Here is a 6,022-nt window from a genome sequence, read left to right as displayed (position 1 = left end):
CTTTCGCCGTTCGTATGGAGAGAGTTAACCCGTTTTGGTTTGAGACGTTGTGTTCCTTTATTTATCTTAAGTTTTTAACCCCTTCGCTGCTGCTGACAATTAATAGCTCGTCAGTGAAGGGCTGTCACTTCACTGTGATAAAGACTGAGCTTACAGGTCAGGATGTCAGTGAAGGGCTGTCACCTCACTGTGATAAGACTTCACTGTGATAAGACTTCACTGTGATAAAGACTGAGCTTACAGGTCAGGATGTCAGTGAAGGGCTGTCACCTCACTGTGATAAGACTTCACTGTGATAAGACTTCACTGTGACAAGACTGTGCTTACAGGTCAAGATGTCAGTGAAGGGCTGTCACTTCACTGTGATAAAACTTCACTGTGATAAGACTTCACTGTGATAAGACTGTGCTTACAGGTGAGGAAGTGAGTTTCATCTTTTAATTTGGATTCCTTGCTTGGCATCTTCTTCAAAGTCCTTTTGACTTCTTCTGGAAGTCGTGTCTCTGAGACTGCATACTTGTCTGAGCGCGCTGGTTCGAATCACGGCTCAGCCGCCGATATTTTCTCCCCCTCCACTAGACCTTGTGTGGTGGTCTTGACGCTTAATCATTCGGATGAGACGATAAACCGAAGTCCCGTGTGCAGCATGCACAGCGCACGTAAAAGAACCCACGGCAACAAAAGGGTTGTTCCTGGCAAAATTCTTTGGAAAAATCCACTCCGATAGGAAAAACAAATAAAACTGCACGCAGGAAAAAAAACAAACCCAAAATGGGTGGCTCTGTAGTGTAGCGACGCGCTCTCCCTGGAGAGAGCAGCCCGAATTTCACACAGAGAAATCTGTTGTGATAAAAAAAAGAAATACAAAATACAGGAACAAAATACAAAATCATTCACATCGTTGACAAGCACAGCACTTCCAACATTCAGACTCATGCCACACACTGATCACACGTCACCAAAGTTCAGCATTGAAAGGGTTAAATCAAAACTCTCTTGTATGTCCTTGAGACAGAATATTGTTGTAAAACACTACACTACGACGTTACTGATAAAAGAAGAAGAAGAAGATCAAGAAGAAGAAAAAGATAAATTGACATGACTGTAAAGTATGAGCGTTCAGTTTTCATTCTGTCGTTCCAAGTTCTGAACTTTTGCCCAACTTTATACAACACGGTTTTCGAGTTCTGTTCTTCAAAGTTCTCCTGAACTTTTGCCCGGGGAAAAAAAAAAAAAAAAAGAAAAAAGAAGAAAAAAAAAGGTCTCCTTATCTCCCTTAACACGCTTTCAACCACAACTTCCGGCCATGTCCGCCATGATGTTGGCAGCACGCTCATGAAGGGTCTTCATCCCTGACCTCGTGTGGGAGGAAATCTGGGACAGAGAGAACCACGACTGGGCGTGTGACGTGAGTGATCACGTCACGAATTGAACTCGGCTTTTGTGTGTGTGTGTGCGTGTGTATTATTCTGCTAGCAGGTCGGTGGGTTTTGTGCAGTTGGAACGGAGTTATCCTGAGGTAAGTAAGTTAGTTCTTGGCCCTGATTTTGTTATTGTTTTGATGGTTGGTTTCCTTGGGTGGGTTTAGGATTAAGCCTGTCCATTACTGATTCTATGGGTGGTGAATCGCGGTTGTAAAGTTGTAAAGGGTTTGTATGATCCTAAGGTAGGCTTTTTATCTATGTTTCGTTGGTTTGTTTATATTTATTTTGGCAGGGGGGAGACAAGGGGAATTGCTTCTTTCACCATCGTGGTGATTTACAGCTGCAGAGGACTTATCCTAAAGGAGACTGCTTATTTGATTTAATTTTTTTGTGTGTGTATTGTTGCTGTTGTTGTTTTATTTTATCTTATTTGGTTGTTGTTGCTTTGTTTTGGTGGGGGGGAGGGGGGGGGGCAAGCGGGATTAGGACTGCAGATACACAGGATTTATCCGAAAGTAGTTTGCTTATTTTTGTTTTATTTATTTGCTTTTGTTTGTTTGTTTGTTTTGTTATTATTTTGATCAGGGTGGGATTTGGGTAGGGTAGGGCGATCAGAATGACATTTGTAGGCTTGTCGGTGACTTGTATTTATGCATGAAATATAACTAGGTAGCAAGATTGCACTGGCTGTTAGTGTTGCAGCCTTGGGGGGGGGGGGGGAGGGGGGGATAGCTGGCTTTTGGGAACCATCCCATTGCCAACTGTCCTAAAATCCTCTTGGCCGAGAGAGTGGGGGATGTAACTTGGGGCAGTGCACTCTCCACTGAAAACGAGTTCGAGCCCAGGTAGTCTGGACAACAGATGCCTCCACTACTGTTCTGACGGTCTTAGTAGGAGACGACTGACTATTTTATTTATTTTATTTTATTTTGTTTTTATTTATTTTAATTTTAAATTTAATTTGATTGATTGATTTTTTTTTTCTCAAGGCCTGACTAAGCGCGTTGGGTTACGCTGCTGGTCAGGCATCTGCTTGGCAGATGTGGTGTAGCGTATATAGATTTGACCGAACGCAGTGACACCTCCTTGAGGTACTGATACTGATACTGATACTGACTATCATAGTCATGATTTATGCTTAGGCAGCCTGCATGTTTTTTTTATATATTTTTTTCGGACTCGCAACCCATCCCCCCTCTATTGTTGCTGTTGACAACAACCACAAAAAAGGCTCAGACCCATTGCAGTATGCATGCTTATGGTGGTTTACAATTGTAACAGGGTTTATCTCAAGATAGTTTGCCTGGTATCAATGTTAAGCAATTACTCATCTGATCTTTACTCGGATAAGATGTTAATCTTGCAGAACATCATTTCGAAATGTTTGCGTTTTTAAGGAAGATCTTTTTTTTTTTTTTTATTTCACCCCGGAAATTATCTTGTGTTACAGTTCACAAATGTAATACGTTACTTTAAGTTTGTGTCAAAGAAACCAAATGAAAAATAAACAAATAAACTAAAAAGATGTGTGAGATAATCAGTTACCTTTTTTTTTTTATAATTCGTTTTGCTTTGCTTTCTATATTAAATCACCCATTTATTTGTTCGTTTTGATAATCGGTGTCGTGTCAATTATGTAATGAAATGCTGAATTTGTACATTTGTGTTTTCTTTTCTTTTTCCACATAATTTCGTGTTTGAAAAGGATGGGAAAAGTACCGCACTCCCCCTCCTCTCCCCCCTCTCCCTCCCCAAAAAACAACTACAACAAGAGCAACAAACAAAACAAATATACATATACATACAATGCAGACGCTTTGAATCAAGTAACTACAACTCAAATCAGACGAGGCTATAGAACATGCCGCCCGAAATGCTGATGAAACACATGACGACCCACCCAATAATTGTCCCTTCAAGATAATGCACTTAACCCTTTGACCGCCAAACCTTGGTGCAATGAAATTGGTGTGGCGTGACTTTGCAGTACAATACTTACTTTTTGCCTTCTTCTTTTTTTTTTCTTCTTCTTCGTTTGTTTGCTGCAACTCCCACGTTCACTCGTATATAGTGCGAGTGGGCTTTTACGTGTATGATCGTTTTTTACCCCGCTATGTAGGCAGCCATACTTCGTTATCGGGGGTGTGAATGCTGGGTATGTCGTTGTTTCCATATGAGTGCTGGGTATGTTATTGTTTCCATAACCCACTGAACGCTGATAATAATGATAATAATAATAATAATGATAATAATAATAACGATATCCCAGCGCCGACTGTCCTAAAGACCACACTGTTGGCAGGGGCAGCGGGGATGTAACTTGGGTAAGACAATCCACCATGAACTTAAAGTCCAGCGTAGGCAGTCGGGACAGAAGTTGCCTCCTCTGCTGTCCACGTGGTCATGGTCGGACACGGCTGACTAACACACACTGTCCTGAAGCAGTGGACATGTATGAATTAAAGTTTATGGAAGAAAAAGCTTTAAAGAGCTCGTAGCCTTTCACGGCCATCAGGGCGGTGGGTCTTTTTTTTTTTTTTTTTTTTGCTGCCCTATCATCTGCACCATTTCAGTGGCATTACTCCCACGCCGCTCATTTAGATTCCCCCATACACGACCACACCCGGGTTCGTCTGTCACAGTTCCATCGTCGGCAGTCCGCAGGGAACCATCGATGTTAGGTCGCCAGGAGGCTACACACCAGAGGAGACCCTCCACTGCCGCTGAGTCACTTCGGTGGTGTTCAGTGGTGCCTGTTCTGATTCAACGTACTTAGGCCACCACCTACTAAGCCCCCTACTAACGACAATAATAGCTTAGTCGCGGAGCCAGACTGAGTGAGCGTCCCTCCCAGAGTAGAGACCGCCACCACGTCCCTCAAATAACAGACCCCCATGAATCTGCCGATACTGAAGACACTGACAGGGCTTCCCAAGCACGGAAGTGGAGGGGTATCGAAACTAAGGTCACCATGAGAGCAGGGCATGAAAGGCCACAGACTTTGAGACTGTTTTGTTTATATTGATGATGATGATGAAGGAGGAGGAGGATGACGATGACGATGTTGCTATGTAGGTCCATTTTGGTTTGGGACTGCGTGACAAGGCTCTACTCTACGCTTCCTGTCATAATGATATCCTGGCGTTAACCAGGCCCGAGAGATACAGACACTTTCAGTGTTGGTCAGATAATTAGAGCCACACATCCAAAGACGCATCCTTGAAGTGGATGACACTCAACTGTGGTCCCAGTCTCCCCATTTAAGCCCACAACACACTCAACTCTGGGTAGGAGCCGGCCACGGGCCGAAAACCCACCCCCGCTGGGATTCGAACCCACGTCCTCCCAGCCGTCAGTCCGCGACGCTAACCACTTCGCTACGGCGGCTGGCAGGGCGGTGGATCTTTATCCATATACCCCGGAAGCTCTACGACTTTGTGGAGGACCTACCGCGTACAGCTGCCGTCATCGCAGATACTGGGAAGTCCATCTTACGAACGAGAAGAAGGAGAAAATATCCATGCATATTATACTCGTCGGTAACAGTCAGAGGGTTAATCAGACTGTTTATTTCAAGAGTTCCGAACAGACAGTTTTTGTTTTTTTTTCTTAAAGAGAGTTTAAACTTCACATTGGGGTCAGTTATCAGTTATCTCAAGGCCTGGACTACATGAGGCAAGGTAGAAGGAGTTCTTATCTTGTGGTGCTGTGCGTTGTGCTCTACTTTTTTTTTTTCCCGCGTTAGATTATAGTGAATGCTGACAGAGACAGTACCTGTTGTGGCGTTCTTTGGTGACTCAAACTTTGGTCGACAGACGTCCACCTACACACACTGGCTATAGTATATATGTCTAATCTTTTTTCATGCAAATACACACTTAAACAGACATTCAGGCACACACATAAATTATACACACGCACGTGCGCTCGCACACGCACACATCTCTCTCTCTCTCTCTCTCTATATATATATATATATAATATCATATATGCACGCACTTTTGTACACAGTATATATATATATAAAATACATAGCTCAGCTGTCTGTCTATTCTACTGACACTTATCTATTCTCAAGACAAAATATCATCATCATCATCATCATCATCATCATCATCATCATCACCACCACCACTGTTTTCTTCTTAGCACCCACAGTTTTTCTTTCATGTCCGTGTTATTAAAAAAAAAAAAATCATTTTTGTTATTTTTCGTTTTATTTTAGCGCAGATCAAAGTGAACATAACAGGTGCATTGCCTGTATTCTGTGCATTAAAAAATCTCAGTCAGGGCAAAGTAGATTAAAGTTGTCAGTCCTGTGTCTGTCTCTGTCTCTCTACCCCCCCACCCCCTGTCTCTTTCTGTATCTCTGTCTCTGTCTCTCTGTACCCCCCTCTCTTTCTGTATCTCTGTCTCTATCTCTCTGTACCCCCCTCTCTGTATCTCTGTCTCTCTGTACCCCCCTCTCTTTCTCTATCTCTGTCTCTGTATCTGTTTCTCTATACCCCCCTCTCTCTTTCTGTATCTCTGTCTCTGTCTGTATCTCTGTCTCTGTCTCTCTGTACCCCCCTCTCTTTCTATATATCTGTCTCTGTCTG

General features: G+C 43.0%; 1 protein-coding gene across 2 annotated transcripts in view; it reads left to right on the top strand.

Moving 5' to 3' along the window:
* Positions 1 to 1,305: 1,305 nt before the first annotated feature.
* Positions 1,306 to 6,022, top strand: part of LOC143276563 (uncharacterized) — a 9,383-nt gene continuing 4,666 nt past the window's right edge. Inside the window, exon 1 of one of the 2 annotated variants that reach the window (XM_076581149.1) lies at positions 1,306 to 1,408. The gene's annotated coding sequence lies outside the window, so the exon portion shown is untranslated. Of the gene's footprint in view, positions 1,520 to 6,022 lie in introns of both variants that reach the window. The other variant, XM_076581148.1, reaches the window with a different exon arrangement.

The sequence above is a fragment of the Babylonia areolata genome, chromosome 32 (genome assembly GCF_041734735.1).
Source record: "Babylonia areolata isolate BAREFJ2019XMU chromosome 32, ASM4173473v1, whole genome shotgun sequence".
NCBI classification, from domain to species: Eukaryota; Metazoa; Mollusca; class Gastropoda; order Neogastropoda; family Buccinidae; genus Babylonia; species Babylonia areolata.
This window is presented reverse-complemented; position numbering and strand designations above follow the sequence as displayed.